The 17,625-nt window shown below is 41.8% G+C and overlaps 1 pseudogene; it reads right to left on the bottom strand.

The window, feature by feature from the left end:
• Positions 1–1,097: 1,097 nt before the first annotated feature.
• Positions 1,098–2,419, bottom strand: LOC139015722 (cell division cycle-associated 7-like protein pseudogene; annotated as a pseudogene).
• Positions 2,420–17,625: the final 15,206 nt, after the last annotated feature.

Raw genomic sequence — 17,625 nt, 5'->3', positions numbered from 1 at the left:
TCACGTTGTTTGCAGTGATGGTTGTCTTTTGGCAATCAGTGAACAAAGTCTTTGGGTTGTCAGTACCACCTATCATCCAGGAGGTTGGTGTGGGTTTTCTCTGATCAAAGGAGGTCACCTTCTGGTCCATGGAGACAGTCCCATTTAGTTCTCCAGGGGGCTTATCGAAGGCCTTAACAGGGAGAGTTCTTGAGTTCTGGTCAAGGACTGTCCCAGGGATATTAGAACATGCAGAAACCGTCATTGTGGGCGTCAAAGGAGCCATCACCTGGTTCTGAATGGACTCATGTTGGCTCTCGTCACCACGGGCAGTCAGAGGCATGCATATCTGTGGCTCTGGTGCAGCTGGAGTTGTTGTCTCAAGTGTCTCACAGAATTCCCGGAGGAACGCCGCAATTTCCTGAGATAAAGGGCGAGTATCTTGGCAGTTGCCGGATAATTGAACTCGATCTTCAGCTGTGGGATCCATCAGTTCATCGAGCACGCGGTCAGGAGCCACTGTGTCTGGAGGTAATAAGGTCGGCTGGCACCTAGTTGCTCCGTGCAGGTCCTGGCACTTATGGTGCTGCAGGCAGATGCGTTAGGCATTTATGGAGCCGCAGCCAGGTGCGCTGCATGCCTATTGGCTCCTTCGCTTGCCACGCCCTCCAGGGCTTCAGCTGTAATCCACTCTGGGAACACAGATGAATGATGGCCTGAGATCCTGTGGCAGTCCTTCCCCGTGTTCTCAACGTCGGGGGAAGCATTTGACAGGGATTAGCCCACCTCTTCCTCCGCACAGGTCTACCCGGTGGACTCTGTGTCAGTCATCAGATGATGCAGAAACAGGCCCTCAGAGTGCCATCGGCCTGAGTTTTAAACACACGCGACACCTCAACAGCCAATCAACAGCTCATGCTACAGCTGTGAGTTTAACGAATTACTTCTATGCCGAAGTCTTCTCAGGTCGCCTAGAAATGGTAATCGCTTTTTTTTTTTTTTTTTTTTTTTTTTGGTGCCCTTTGATTTTTTTTTTTTTTTTTTTTTAGATCTACAAAGAATTTCATTATAAAAATATAACTGTAAGACATCATAGGCACAAATGGTACATAGGACATGTTTTGCAGGAATACACAAAGGTGAGTTGGCTGGTGGTTCTTCCTCCTCCTAATTATCTTCTACCAGCTGCTTTTGTAAGCTCTCCAGATACTCCTTGACGTTGTTATAACCGTAAAACTTGGCCAGATGAATGAGGATCCCTGTGGCACAGCGGCCATCGCGCCTCCGACAGTAACTGCAGTTGCAGATCCCCAGGCAGGGAGAGCACATCCACCCTGGGTCCAGCAGCGCCGACCTCACATCCTCCCCGTAGCGATTCTGCAGGCACGGCCCACAAAACTGCCCTGGCCACTGTCTTGGTGTCGATGGTCTTCTGCTGACACTAATGGCATGTGTTACCCAGAACTTTATCATTGATTTTATCTCGGACAGTTATGGCGACATTTTCTAAGTCCTCTTCAGTGATGTCCTCCACGGGCCGAAAGGAAGATAGGCGATGCCGCCGCCAATAGCCCTGGCACCTCCCCCCACTAATTGTCTTCCTTCTCCTGAAGCGGTAAAACTCTTCTGCAAACTGGGCGGCGGAGACGGTGAACTTCTCCAGGGCGAACTTCACAGGCGGCCCGGCACTCCGGGTGGGGTTCCTGCGCCTGGGGACCTGCCCCTCCGAGAAGGCCCGCCTCAAGGTTTTCTTCTTGGAAGCCGAGCTTGGGGTTCGCACTGGGAAGAAATCAGGCACCGAGTTCAATTCCGCCAATAACTGAGCAAGCATGGCCTTGTTCTCCTTGATGTTCATGGTCCTTTTCAGCAGCGCGTCCGAGCTCTCCTCGTCCCTGGAGTCATCCTCGGGCTCTGAGGCCGAATCTTCCCTTTCCTTCCCTTCTCTGCTGCTTTTCTTTCTCCGGAGAATGGCTTTTGTACTGTCCTGTGAGCAAGAGCTAGAAAATAACGGCTCAGCAGAATTCTTCTCGTCGGCTGTTTTGGCCAGTTTCTTGCGGAACTGCAAGGCTACGCGGAGACCAATGCTGCTCCTAGGCCTGCTTCTTCTGGGCGTAGCCTTTTCTTCTTTGTCATCTCCCTCCTCCTCACTCACTGATGCCTCGCTACCATCGTCGCTCAAATCGGACTCCTCGAGCTTTCCTTCTGGACTACTGTTTAAACCCAGGTCGTTCTGTGTAAACCCCTCAAAGTCCTCTGTATCCAAGTCGGTGTCCTCTATAGAAATTCTCCTCAGCTCTTCTATGAAGTACTGGGAACGGAAGCGCACATCCTGCTGTTTCCCTGACTCCAGTGAGTCAAAACTATTGCAGCTCTCCTCGGATGAGAGGGTTTCCATGGGAACGTCATCTCTGAAACCAACAAAGTTTTCATCATCACTAGGGGCCTTGAAGATGTCAGCCACCTCTTTAGGGATGTGAGAGCGAGTCGCCCGCTCTATGCTTCCACCCAGGCTCCAGCTTCCTCCTCGCACGCTTCCCGGGAGCCTGCCCCCCGCCCTGGCCAGCACATGGCAAACGCCAGAGGCCGTTCCCCAAGAAAGGTCATCTGGCCTCCATCACGGGTCTGGTCCAAAACAAAGGTAATATGGCCTCCATCACGGGTCTGGTCCCCACCGAAGGTCATCTGGCCTCCATCGACAGTCTGTTCATCACTGAGGGTCTTCATCTGGCTACCTTCTTTGGAGATTGTCACGTTGTTTGCAGTGATGGTTGTCTTTTGGCAATCAGTGAACAATGTCTTTGGGTTGTCAGTACCACCTATCATCCAGGAGGTTGCTGTGGGTTTTCTCTGATCAAAGGAGGTCACCTTTTGGTCCATGGAGACAGTCTCCTTTAGTTCTCAAGGGGGCTTATCTAAGGCATTAACAGGGAGAGTTCTGGAGTTCTGGTCAAGGACTGTCCCAGGGATACTAGAACCACCAGAAACCGTCACTGTGGGCGTCAAAGGAGCCATCACCTGGGTCTGAATGGACTCATGTTGGCTACTCTGATCTTCTTTACCTGTCAAATTAAGAAATAGGAACTACAACGTAAAGTAGAATCTAAATTCATCTAATGCATTGTGTCTTTCTCTTCTCTGATCCACTTTGTCACCAAATACAAGAGTTACATATTAAGACTTTTTTGTGAAAAGCATATATCGAAGAATACAAATGAGCTGAAGTCACCAACTCTTCTCTCAAGAAACATTTAGACTAACGAGGAGAAAACCCACTCTTTCAGTACAATTAAAAAAGTGTACTGAATTACTTAATGCTTTAAGAAAGGCATGCATTACTTTCTAATTTTTTTAATCGTTTTGAAATTCTCCAAGTCCTATGTTGAGGTTCACCAAATTAAACAGAATTCCAAAACAATATGGCAATACTAATATTTTAATCCTGGTGTGTATCAGCTTTAACGCCTAGAATCATTGCAAATATTTAGCTTTTGTACAGTGAATTTAATCAAACCACTGTTGTTGGTTTTTCTCCACCACAACTATTAATTTGGCAGATTGTTTTTGTCAGTTAAATATACAATAATTTCGAAAGTGGGGGATGACAAATTTGTTGAGATTTAAGATAAAATTGGGTACCATTAACTGCAAATGTTCTGTGTGCCTTGGAAGAGTCTATAAAAATTTACCACAGAGAGAATGAACATGGTTCTGGTTTCAGACCAGGGAAGGGATACTGAGGAGATGACAGCCTTTGAAAAGCAGCCTCCGCCACTTTCTCTCATGCTGTGAATTATTTAGAAAACACAGAAAATGACCACGTGGTGACTTGCTGGTCATGAAGGGACTGTGTGCTGAGATTTGCAGCTTGGCACCGTCTACATGACTGGGTAGGTGAAGCCACAGCATTTGGCAACATCAGGCAGTGTTACAATGTCAAAGGTCACAGGCACACCGGCTTGAGACAGAATTGTAAACCAGGTGAAGAACGTTTTCCCGTGGGGTCACTTCCTTGCCTGTGCCCTCGGATGTCTTTCAATATGTTCCAGACCTCCCAGGGGCCGGTGCCTTAATCTGCTCTCGGACAGTCAGGATTCCCATGGCCGTACCAATGGTCTTCCTCCTCCGGGGCCTCCACCCTTTCTCCAATCAAAGCGGGTCTGTCCAGTGTCCTGCTCCCTCCTGTCTGCTCGCCTCATGCTGCATGACCTAATAAGCTAAGTCAATGTTTTTATTATAAGGCTTCATAGTTTCCAAAGTTTAAACAAGTTAGAAAAGTAGAAATATCAGGTATATGTTAGGTCCAGGTTGGAGATACTGTTTTGGAGAGGGAAGGAAGGGAGTCTTTCTTCAGGCTTCTCACATAACACCCAGTAAGTAGGTCGTCTTTTTTTCTTTTTTTTAGAACTTTTATAAGAGTTTTTTGAGCCAAACTGACAACGTATGCCAGGGGCAAGATTTCAAGTGTTCCCCAGGTAGGTCTTGCTTTGCATCTCCACAAAAGCGTTTTTTAGCTGAATTTATTAGGGTGACATTGGTTAATAAAATTATATAGCTTTCAGGTATACAATTTTATAGGACATCATCTGTATATAGCACTGTGCTCACCACTCCAAGCAAGTCTCCTCCCATCACCATTTAGCCCCCTATACCCTTTTCTACCTCCCCCATCCTCCTGCTCTAGTAATCACCTCACTCTTCTCTCTCTATGAGGAATTTGTTTGTTGTTGTTGTTTTTTGCTTAATCCATTCATCTTTTTCACCCAGTCCTCCAACCCTCCCAACCCTCTGACAGCTATCAGTCTGTTCTCTATCTATGAGTCTGTTTATATTTTGTTTGTTAGATTCCACGTATGAATGAAGTCATATAGTGTTTGTCTTTCTCTGACTGGCTTATTTCACATAGCATAATGTTCTCCAGGTCCATCCATTCTGTTGCAAAGGATATGATTTCCTTTCTTTTTTATGGCTAAGTAGTATTCCATTGTGTAAATGTACCACAGCTTTTTTATTCACTCATCTACTGATGGACACTTGGGTTGCTTCCAAATCTAAATGAAACTATTAATATGGATCTCCAAGAAGATAATTAAAACTTAAGCATGGCATCTTATGACTCTTTAATAAATGAAATCTGAACACATCTTCCTGAAGAAGTGCAAAAGCTACCCAAAGCAAGTCAGTCCATTGAGCATTTGCAAGGTGATTCTAAGGATCAAAGTGAGGTTTTTGGCTAAAAAGATATTTGAAGTTTCCCCATGGATGTAGGACTTTGCAAGCTAAAGGCATACTGCCTAGTACAAAATCTGTATTTCATTTTAGCTTAGATCGGATGTTCCTTTCTGTTTCTGATTTCAAGTCAGATCTCTGGGGAGATTGTAAAATGGCATTTTATTTTCAAAAATTTGAAATGCATGTGCATTCACAGAGCTGGGGTTGTGAATGGGAATGCGCAAGCACCATTGTAGAATTTCAGAGCAGGAAGGCACTCCAGCGACCATCCTACCCTGGTGTGTATAAAAGAGGGCCAAAGACATGGGTTTAATTTGGGCCTCTGCCAAGAACTAACACTGTAATTTTTAAAAGTCCTACTATTTCTCTAACCTCACATTTATTTTCTACAAAATGGAGTTCCATTAGATAATTTCTAGAGATATTCCCACTTTCACAGTCTATAAGTCTTTAACTTATTATCTCCCTACAAAGGCCAGTAAATGGAGACCTAGAGAAGTTAAATGACTTGTAAGTAACTAGTGAAGAGCTACAACTACCAGCCCATCTCTCCAGTCTCCAGTTCCATTAGGTTTGAAGAAGCAGAGAGAATGCCTCTTCGTTTTTATTGTTTGTTTATTTATTCTGTCTATAAAGATTTTTTTTTTTGCATTGAGCAGCAAGGTTTTGTGTGTGTTTTTTTCTTTCTGTCTTTCTTTTCTTCTAGAGATTTTGTAAGAAGAAATGAGCTTCCTTGTCTAATTCAGTATATTTGCTGGGCACCTATCGGGAGTAAATTACTAAGTGTTTGAATTATAGAAGTATTTAATCATTTAAATAAAAAGGAGCCATTTGATTTTGGTCTTTGGTAAATTCCCTTGCTTAAAAGAAAAATAAATAAATGTATTACTATTTTTCAGTGGTTAAAAACAAGAAGAGTTTTGATAAATTGAAACCCATCTGAGAATTCCGCAAAATCTCAAGCTCATGGATAGACTTCTTTAAATATCTCAGTCAGAAACTTTATCCTTATACTCAGCCAGAATGCATGGTGCCAGAAAGCTCAGGAAAATTATGGTTTTCACAAGTTTCCCAGTTTAGCTGCAGACAACATGAAATGTTGTCCAAGCTCTTATTTAAGGACTCTAAAGAAAGATTAGATCTGGCTAGCTATTAATACTGAGAGATTGATTTTACTTTCTGTTCATCTAATCTAATAATAAACAAACATGGTAAATGACCATACCTTCGCTATACCTCCCATGGGTAATCAGCATGATATGGAAATTAACCGCCAACAAATATGGCGGCTAATTTGCATACTGCAGGCAGGGCAGGCCAGCATGAGCCGCCATCCTGGCCTCTGTGTGCTGCCTAAGTCCCGCCCCCAGCCGGGACCCCCCCCCTCCCCCTTGTACGACACGTGTCAGATGGGCTTGGCAGCAAGATCAGCCCGAGAAAGCCCTATTCTTGCAGGAATCCTCCTGCAATGGGCTTCTAGTACATATATAATTATTTACTTGGGTAATAAAACTATGAATAAAATAGTAGACTTTATTCTTTATTTGACATATACTTTAAAAATCATAACAGATGATAATGTGAGTCAGTTGTTGCTTATTGACCTGTTAAAGTGAAATAGTACTTGTGAGTCTTTTTGCATCTGAATTGCTACATTCTTAAAAGTCATTAGGTGAATAATTAACACAAATATACAGACTTAATTGTATTTCTTATGGAACTACCCTGTATTAACTAGCTTACCACCACTTTCAGGCATATGTGTATCAGATCAATATCTATTTGAAACAAAGACCAGAAAACCCACCTTTCCAAATAACATATAATGGGAAAGAAAATAAAATATTTAATGGAATCCAAGACTGGGTTTATGAAGATAAGCTGTATTCTTCTTTCTACTGCTGCTGTGTTAGGCTTTTAATTGAAAATCTGAAAGGAGATCAAATCACAAATTCTCCTCTTGCGCAAGGAGTGAAAGTGATTTTAGAAAGTAGCACAATGTCCTTTCCTCCCCATTGTTTTTACTTGCCAGGGGACACTGCCATGGATGGACCCAGTGGGTCCCTATGTGACAGAGATCGATATGCTACTAAATAGATTTAGTAGCATTTAGATGAGTGCTATGCTGCTGAGATGAATGGTGGCATTTCTGAAAGCTGTTATCTGTGCTATGAACAGGACGTGCATGTTCTGAAAGAACAAAATCTTATCAGACTGGTAGAGTTTATTTTTATTGAGCATCATAAAGTTGTAGTAACAGTTTATATTCCAAGAAGTTTATGGTTCTTAAATGCTGTGTTATTTCATTTTCTCAGGTTTGTTTTTTCTTAAGAAATATTTTTCCAAAATTAAACAACTGTTTATATTATTTTGCAAGAAAAAATCCTTAATTTGTTATACTTCTGTGAATTTTGTCCTCTTTCTAGGTTCAAAAAGATCCAGGCAATAACTGGACTTTAAAAGGTTTTCTGGTCCTTACTTTTTATTAAATAAATATATGACTTAACTGGTTTTTTTAAAAATAATATTCCCAGGAGTGAAAGTCAACATTCAATGTTTATGTTACTCTGTCGCATAATTACAGTTTCCTTGATTTGGCTATTTTAGGTGACTATAAGAACCAGAAGTTGCCCCAAAGGGAAAAATCAATTCTTGTTAATGTGTTTATTATTTATTTTAAAATTACATTTCTGCTTAATGTCAAATCCTAAAAAGACTGTTTGATAAAGGGTATAAGGCTAAACTATTCCTCTAAACCCAGATTATTTATCTTTTAAAAACAAAAGTAGGACATATATCACATCTACATTAAATAAATTATTTTGGGCAATAATGAATATATACAATGTATTTTAAAATAATTATAATGATTTTAAGTGTAAGCTCCAATTATAATTAATATACTACTACTTATTTTTCAGAGGAAATGCTTACTACAAAATATGCTCTCTGGTGGTCTACAAATGGAAAATGTTTGGCATATGCAGATTTTAATGATACAGAAATCCCAGTGATTGCCTATTCCTATTATGGTGATGAGCAATATCCTAGGACAGGGGTGGGAACCCCCTGGCACGCATGCCAAACATGGCACGCCAGTAACTTTTGCTAGCACATGAAACCCTCTCTTATAATCTTCCATTTACAATTTTTGTGAACATTTGAATGACTTAAATGTTAAATTACAAGGAACTGGCTAGACACGTGATATTATGTTTGGTTACATTAAGGCTTTTGAAAAGAAACTGGAAGTCCTTAAGAGGGATGTGGATGGTGAGAGATTTAGATATTTCCCAAACCTCAAGAGGCACATCAAAGACCTCCCAAAAGATGACAGAACAGACTGTCAAAGCTTTTTTTAAACATCATCGAGTCAACTATTGAGCAGTTATTCTCAAGATTTGTGAAATTCAGAGAACTGGAAGAGACAGCAAAATTCATGAGGTTTCCAGACAGCATGAAACTGGAGGAACTAAACTTACAAATGTTTTCATGGATAGACATGGCTGACTTTGAAATGCTGTTGATTGAATTTCAGAGTAGCTCAATTTGGAAGCAGAAATTTATTGACCTTAGAGTTGACTTTGAAAACATTGAGAAAAAAAACCAAAACGATTAGAGGCAGGAGTACCAGAGAGAAGTGTCAGAAATGAACTATTGAGGACTTGGAATGCCATTCCAGAAAATTTTTTCTGTTTAAAACACTTTGCAACAGTGTTACTCTCCATGTTCTCATCCACATACGCTTTTGAATCATTGTTCTCAATGATGAATTTTGTTACCTCTTGTCATAGAAGTAGCCTGAAGGATGAAAGTAGTAGCTCGTGCATATCTCTGAAGGTCACGAAATATAAACCTGATATAAAATCTCTGTCATCAATGATGCAGCAGCAAAAGTCCCATTGATAATATCAAATGGAGTCATAAAGTTTTCTGTGGGACTATCAGTGTACATGTATACATTAAAAAATAAATGTATTTTTAATCATCATATACTGTGTTTTTGTCGCTCGAATGAATTTTATTATTTCTTCAAGGTTCTTCACATACGTACACTTTAAGAGATATAAAGTAGGTTTAACATGTTCTCAAAAAATTAGGGTTGGCAGGCAGAAGAATTTGGAGTCAGAGATTTTGCTGGTTTTGGCATGCACTCACAAAAAGTTTGCCCACCCCTGTCCTAGGACAGTAAATATTCCATACCCAAAGTTATGTCGAATACTTTTACCAGATGCTTCCATTTCCCTGGTGTCAAAATGAGCAACCAATACAATGAAGAGAGGTGGGATCAACAAGTTTGGAGAGCTTCTTATCCTTGAGCAGTGTGAAGCAAACATTGCACTGGGATCTATTATTTATGTGGACATCTGTTGCTTTGGACTTCTAGTTGTGCTGGATGAAGTCGTCTTTGCTAAATACTATTGGAGAAGCTTTGAAAAACATATGGTCAAGATCATGGAGGAAAATCAAGCTTAATTTAAATTTAATTTTTTCATATTTCATGCTCTGAATTCAGGGTAAAGTTCTATTTTTCAGTTTCTTCTTGAATTCTCATGTAAATGCAGGCTTGAATAGGGAATACAAATGTTGAACTTGATGTTCCTGTCAGGTAGAAGCAGGCATGAGTTATGTTCTTTTCTGGACATAAAAGGTAGCTTATATTTGTGAGCCTTGAGTGAAATACATTGGATGTGAGCCCAAACACTTTTGCATAAACGTTCTAGAAGTCTTGGTGTACGTACTTTTCATTCATTCCCAAGTCTGGAGAGACCTGTATGTGCAGTTGGAGAATGGCCAGGTCTCAGTGGAGAACATCATGTCCTAATTTAATTTAGACAATAAATCTGAAAGGAGATCAAATCACAAATTCTCCTCTTGCACAAGGAGTGAAAGTGATTTTAGAAAGTAGCACAATGTCCTTTCCTCCCCATTGTTTTTACTTGCCAGGAGACACTGCCATGGATGGACCCAGTGGGTCCCTTTGTGACAGAGATGAGATAGATATACCTACACACTAGCAGATTCTGAAGTGGCCATAGAGACAGAAATAGAAACGTTACACAGCTTAAAATTCATTTTAAAGTCGTAGGAGGAACATTAAAGAATAGAGGTGAGTGTTTAGGTAGGAGACCTCTCAAGGGCTGACTATAAAGTCTGGAAGCTAGAGATGTTTGGAAGGGAGAGATGTAATACTTGGGATCCGTGATGTAAAAGGACTTGGATCTTAAGAGTGTGAAAGGGAGCAGAAAGCGATGAAGAACTGAGGAGTAACTGGCACTGACAGAGAAGTTAGGACCCAAATCCCCATGTTTCTTTGAAGACTAAAGTTACTAAATCATCTGACTTTGGCCTGAGAGGTGAGACTAGTTGGAAGAAGGAAGAATTTCCAGCTGTGTCTTCAGTAGAACAGGGGGTCAGAGGAAAACGTGCACAGTCCTTAGATAAATCCAAATAACACGGAGTCATTTAAGACTACTGACCTAAACAGTTGATTTAAGTTATCTAACAATTACAAGATTCTCTTTAAATTTGGCAAAATAAAAGAGAAACTCTAAGAAGCTGTTTGGGTGTGAACTATACTGTCATAAATATTTAGGGTGTATAACAGCATAGAAAACACAAAACAAGAAAATTGTAAATTCCATATTTGGAGATGAAACTTTCCTAAGTTTGGAGGGATGGTAGCAGTAGTAAGGTAACCAGCTAAGAGACTGTTTGGTGATTGTTTGGACCAAATTATAGGGTAAAAGCAAAAAGTATCTTTCACTATGTATTTTCACAATTGCCTCCCAACCACAATGTCCCTAGCAGAAGGAGAAATGATAGTAATGATAATAATTATCATCATCATCATAAATGGGAAATAATATGCCTTAAAAATCAGAAAAGAGAATATCCATTACAGAACTGTATACAAAATATTTTATCTATGAATCAAAGCTTCTTAATTAATCACTTAAAATATGTGTTTTCACACTAATTGACACAGTATTTGTAATTGCCCTGCATGTAAAATTGAAATAAAATTCCTGGTCATGTTATAATTATATTTTTTCAACAGGGATATACTTAATATTTTTATCTTATAAAAACATGCCTAAATTCTTAAAATGTCTTTCAAATGTTGGTGATAATTAGAATTTTATGAGCTGATCTATCTTTATTTTCTTGTCAGGCTGGAGCTAAGAATCCTGTTGTTTGGATATTTATTGTTGATACCACTTACCCTGAGCATGTAGGTCCCATAGAAGTGCCAGTTCTAGCAATGATAACCTCAAGGTACATTCATCTCAGATGCTTTCCACCTTTGAAATGGTATTTTAATACAAATTTCTTAATCAGTGCTCAGATTTCTTTTCTAGTGAGTTAATGATGAGTACATATACTATAAGCAAAAATTGAGTTTACCTATGCATAATAGCTAATTTAATGCTTTATCTCCTACACCAAGGGTGGGCAACCTTTCTGTGAGTGCGTGCCAAAGCCAGCAAAATCTCTGACTCAAAATTCTTCTGCGAGTCAACCATAATTTTTTGAAAACGTGTTACGCCTACTTGATATCTCTTAAGGTGTACGTATGTGAAGAACCTTGAAGAAATAATAAAATTCATTTGAGTGACAAAAACACAGTATATGATGATGAAAATTACATTTATTTTTTAATGTATACATGTACACCGATATTCCAACAGAAAACTTTATGACTCCGTTTGATATTATCAGTGGAACTTTTGCTGCTGCATCACTGATGACAGAGATTTTATATCAGGTTTATATTTCATGACCTTCAGAGATATGCACGAGCTACTACTTTCATCCTTCAGGCTACTTCTATGACAAGAGGTAACAAAATTCATCACTGAGAACGAAGATTCACAAGCGTATGTGGATGAGAACATGGAGAGTAACACTGTTGCAAAGTGTTTTAAACAGAAAAAATTTTCTGGAATGGCATTCCAAGTCCTCAATAGTTCATTTCTGACACTTCTCTCTGGTACTCCTGCCTCTAATCACTTTTTTCTCAATGTTTTCAAAGTAAACTCTAAGGTCAATAAATTTCTGCTTCCAAATTGAGCTACTCTGAAATTCAATCAACAGCATTTCAAAGTCAGCCATGTCTATCCATGAAAGCATTTGTAAGTTTAGTTCCTCCAGTTTCATGCTGTCTGGAAACCTCATGAATTTTGCTGTCTCTTCCAGTTCTCTGAATTTCACAAATCTTGAGAATAACTGCTCAATAGTTGACTCGATGATGTTTAAAAACAGCTTTTGAAGGCGTTGACAATCTGTTCTGTCATCTTTTGGGAGGTCTTTGATGTGCCTCTTGAGGTTTGGGAAATATCTAAATCTCTCATCATCCACATCCCTCCTAAGGACTTCCAGGTTCTTTTCAAAAGCCTTAATGTAACCAAATGTAATATCACGTGTCTTGCCAGTTCCTTGTAATTTAACATTTAAGCCATTCAAATGTTCACAAAAATTGTAAATGGAAGATTATAAGAGAGGGTTTCGAGGTGCCAGCAAAAGTTACTGGCGGGCCATCTTTGGCACGCATGCCAGGGATTGCCCACCCCTGTCCTATGGAAAGTTTCATTGGGCATCACTAGGTCTCATGTAACAGAGTGGAGACGCACCCTTAAGACAGGCCTGGAAGTAGATTAAAACATGAAACTGGAATCATTGTTCTATTATCTTTGAATGAATGGTAACTCTCTTGCCCTGCCTTCATTGCAATTGTTTTTCTATTCCTGGGCCCTGCCCTGTGCTACCATTTTACATCCATGCTTTGATACTCCCAATTGTCTTCAAGCTACATTTGCTTTACCCAGCTCATACTTATCAGTAGTAACAGAAGGATCCAAAGTAACTGATTAATTGGTGCTAATGCCCCATCCCCACATTTTTTTTTCATTATAGTTTTAAATTTTTTAGTTTGGAAAATTCAAACATATATATAAAGTAAGCAGAATCTCAATAAACCTTGTGTATTCATCGGCCAACTTCAATAATTCTGCCATGCTTATATTATTTATTCATTCACCCACACCCCTCTTTTAATTTTACTATTTTTTTTCTTTAGTTAAAATTTACGTAAATTGAAATGACAAATCTTAGGTACAGCATTTTGACAATCAAACATACCTCGGTAACACACACCCCATACACAATATAGAATATTTCTGTCTCCTGAGAAAGACACAACCACAGTTCTGAGTTTGTTAACCTTAGTTTTACCTGTTTTTTAACATCTACAAATTGGTTCATGCAGTATGTAGCTTTTTGTGTCCAACTTCTTTTACTCAGCATCCTATCTAATAATAGAGAAACATGGTAATTAACCGCAACTTCGCTACCCTTCCCATTGGCTAATCAGTGAGATATGCAAATTAACTGCCAGCCCAGATGGTGGCCGGCAGCCAGGCAACTGAAGTGAGCCGGAGGCTTGCTTGCTCCAGTGATGGAGGAAGCCAAGGTTCCCCGCCTGACGCTGCCCAGCTCTAAGCTTGCTCTCTAAGAAACATTGTTGCAAATATAGAAGCTAAACAAAACCCAGAAACCTGCTTTGTCAGCTGGGATCTCAGATCTGGAGTCGCAACAAAGTTTCAAATACAGAAGGTAAACAAAGCCCAGAAACCTGCTTTCAGCAGCCGAGGTCTCAGAGCTGGAGTGGAGTCTCAGAGCTAAAGCCAGATCTCAGCTCCAGTGACAGCCATAGAAGTTAAATAAATCCCAGAATAAAAAAGAAAAGAAGAAAAGGACAGGTTGGGAGCTTCAGTCACCTGCCAGCCTGAAAACGGCCCTGAGCACCTCACCCAGACTGGCCAGGCACCCCAGTGGGGACCCCCACCATGAAGGGGGTGTGACCAGCTGCAAACAGCAATCATCCCCTCATCAAGGCTGGCCAGGCACCCAAGCGGGACCCCCACCCTGAAGGGGGTCTGACCAGCTGCAAATAGCCATTATCCCCTTATCCAGGCTGGCCAGGCACCCAAGCGGGACCCCCCACCCTGATCCAGGACACCCTTCAGGGCAAACCAGCTGGCCCCCACCCGTGCACCAGGCCTCTATCTTATATAGTAAAAGGGTAATATACCTCCCAGCACCGGGATCAGCGGAGACACGAGGCCTCCCAGCACCGGGATCAGCAGAGCCGCAAGGCCTCCCAGCCTGGGATCAGTGGAGCTACAAGGCCTCCTGAACCCGGGATCAGCGGAGCCACGAGGCCTCCCGGCACCCGGATCAGTGGAGCCGCGAGGCCTCCTAGCACCAGGATCAGCAGAGCAGCGAGGCCTCACTGCCCCTGTGTCAAGCAGAGCCGCGAGGCCTCCCAGCACTGGAATCAGTGGAGCTGTGAGGCCTCCTGCCCCTGGAGCAGCACGACAGGGGGCAGCGCCCCAACCCCCTGATCGCCCTGCGGCTTTGTGTGTGACTGGGGGTGGGGCCACAACCTCCCTATCCGCCCTGCTCTGTTCGTGACAGGGGAAGGTGCCCCAACCCCCTGATCGGCCCTGCTCTGTGTGTGAGAGGGTGCGGCGCCTCAACCACCCCATGGGCCCTGCTCTGTGTGTGACGGGGTGGGGCCGCAACCTCTCCATCGGCCCTGCCCTGAGTGTGACAGGGGGGAGTGCCCCAACCCCCTGATCAACCCAGCTCTGTGCATGACAGGGGGTGGCGCCGCAACCTCCCCATCGACCTTGCCTTGAGTGTGACAGGGGGCAGTGCCCCAACCCCCCAGTCGGACCTACCCTGAGCATGACTGAGGGTGGCATCGCAACCCCCTGATCGGCCCTGCTATGTGTGTGACAGGGTACGGAGCCCCAACCCCCCTGATGGGCCCTGCTCTGTGCATGAGAGGGGGCGGTGCCCCAACTCCCCAATAGGCCCTGCTCTGAGCCCGACCAGGGGCTGTGGGGCAGGCACCTAGGGATTGGGCCTGCCCTCTGCCACCCCGGAGCGGGCCTAAGCCAGCAGGTCATTATCTCCGGAGGGGTCCCAGACTGTGAGAGGGCACAAGTGGGGCTGAGGGATACCCGCCCCCCGCCAGTGCACAAATTTTTGTGCACTGGGCCTCTAGTAATACTATGAAATTCATCCATGCTGCTACCAGTATGTTATTGGTTCCTTTTTGTTCTTATTGTTTAGTAGTCTCCCTTTGGACCAATTCCATGCCATAATGTGTCTATTCTTTCTTTTGTTGATGGATAGTTTGGTTGTTTCCACTTTTTAGTTACTGTATATAAAGCTGTTCTGGATATTTTTTATGAGGCTTTTTGTGGATACATGTTTTCATTTCTCTTGGATAAAAGTGGAATTATGAGTCAAAGTGTAGTTGTACCTTTAGCTTTAAAGTTTATCCTTTTCCCAAAGTGGTTGTAAATAGATATTTGGGGAGGGGGTTAAATTGATAATTAAATTAAATGGCCAAGAAAATAAAAACACCTTAACAAGTATATGATGAGGAGTATTATTTTCTCCTTGTTCCCATCTAACCCACTGCTTCAAACTACAGGAAAACACTTTCCTTAGTCTCCTGTACATTCTACTAATTTTTAAATACAATTATGAGTAAGTTAACATTGTTTTCCCTTTCATCTCCTCCTACTAAAGGTAGCCTAATACTATCCATAATGCATCTCCCTATTTTCCCTTAACAACATATCTTGGTGTCTTTCCATATTGGTGAACAAAGAGGTTGTTCTTCATTCTTTTACTAAACACTGCTCTATTGATGGTCCCTTGGATTGGTTCCAAGCTGTTACTATTATCCACAATACTGCAATGAAGAACATTGTACCGACACCATTATATATACATATATGATTAATTTTCAGAATGGCGCTTTAGCATCAGTAGACCAAGGGTTACAGGTATTTATAACTTTGATACTATTTTCAAATTTCGTCTCCAATCATTTGTGACATGTTGCACTCCCATCAATCTTGTCCATATTCTTGCCAACAGAGTGCACTGCATACCTGGATCTTCACCATCCTCAAACATTTCGACCTAAGTATCCTGAACAGCTAAGGGAAACAAACATAAAAAAACCTCACACACCATGATTTTGTGCGGTGAGGAACTGAGCAGAACCAGCTACATAATTTGGAGGCCAGGTACAAAATCACATAATGGAACCCTTGTTCAAATCATTAAAATTTCAAGATACTAAGAGTACAGCATTAAGCCAAGCATGGAGCCCTTGTAAGCATGTGTCCACATGCAATGGTACTGGTCATAAGCCCATGGATGCTGTCCCTGCTCCAAAGCATCATAATAAAAAAATATTTCAATAAGTACCTTATTTTATCTAAAATTGTGTAAATTTTTGCACTCTATTCCATATACTTATTGTGTTTTATATTACTTATATCAAATTAAATTGACCTTTCATATCCTGAGGTCAAACATATACTGGCTCAGAACACCAGGCACCCCCCTTGTAGCCTGATAGGTGAAATCTCTCAGAACTTCCCTACTTCCAGACAAGCTTTGTAACAGTAGGCATCTATTTATATAAAAACGATGGGTGGTTTTGTCACATAGGAATGAACAGCGACCAGAGGAAGGAAGTCAGTCCTACAGGCATTGTCTTGGCAATGGCGCCCTCCCCCAAGCTGTTTCCCGGAGCTGTTTCCTGTAAGGGCAGAGTTTGAGGCAGGAACCCACCCTGGGAGTGTGGAGGCAGATCTTTCTAATGTGCGCACCTGAGTGGGTGAACCTGAGTGGGGCGGCTGAAAGGCTTAGGAAAGACAGACAAGAGAATGAAAGCTGGGTCTCAGTGGGACGCTGCTTCTCAGAGAGACAGCAACCACGTCCACAGCCATGCCTTTATTTTATAGCAGATGCTAAGAGGCAAAGTAAGGGTGTGACCATGCACCTGAACTCTAACAAGCCCACATCACTCAGGCACGTGGGACCAAGTGTTCGGACCATAGGTTCAAGCTTACAACTACAGCTGTTGGCTATAATTGTGCTTGGAGGGCCCTCTCCAAGCTGGGACTTGCACATGGCAATGAGAGGACTGTGCCTTCTCATCAGTCCAAGGCTTGAACCTGTCCAAAACACTGTAGTGGCTCCCCACAACAAAGTTTTAATTCTGTTTCTTTGTTACTAATGTTGTGGCCCTACCCCATAACAAAGAAACAAAGGAAAATTTCCCCACTGAATTTCTGAATAGTATTACTCCTTCAGGAATGCCCTGTCATGAATTAAAATTGAAAGTGGGTGCAATCATCATGCTATTGAGAAATCTCAATAGTAAATGGGGTCTTTGTAATGGTACCAGATTTATTATCAAAAGATTATGACCTAACATTATAGAAACTGAAGTATTAACAGGATCTGCAGAGGGAGAGGCTGTTCTGATTCCAAGAATTAACTTGTCCCTATCTGACACTGGCTTCCCATTTAAATTGA

Source organism: Myotis yumanensis, unplaced genomic scaffold, assembly GCF_028538775.1.
Source record: "Myotis yumanensis isolate MYYU_CA2020_CCGP unplaced genomic scaffold, mMyoYum1.0.hap1 SCAF_8, whole genome shotgun sequence".
NCBI classification, from domain to species: Eukaryota; Metazoa; Chordata; class Mammalia; order Chiroptera; family Vespertilionidae; genus Myotis; species Myotis yumanensis.
The sequence above is the reverse complement of the archived record's forward strand: the minus strand, read 5'-3'. Positions and strand labels throughout refer to the sequence as shown.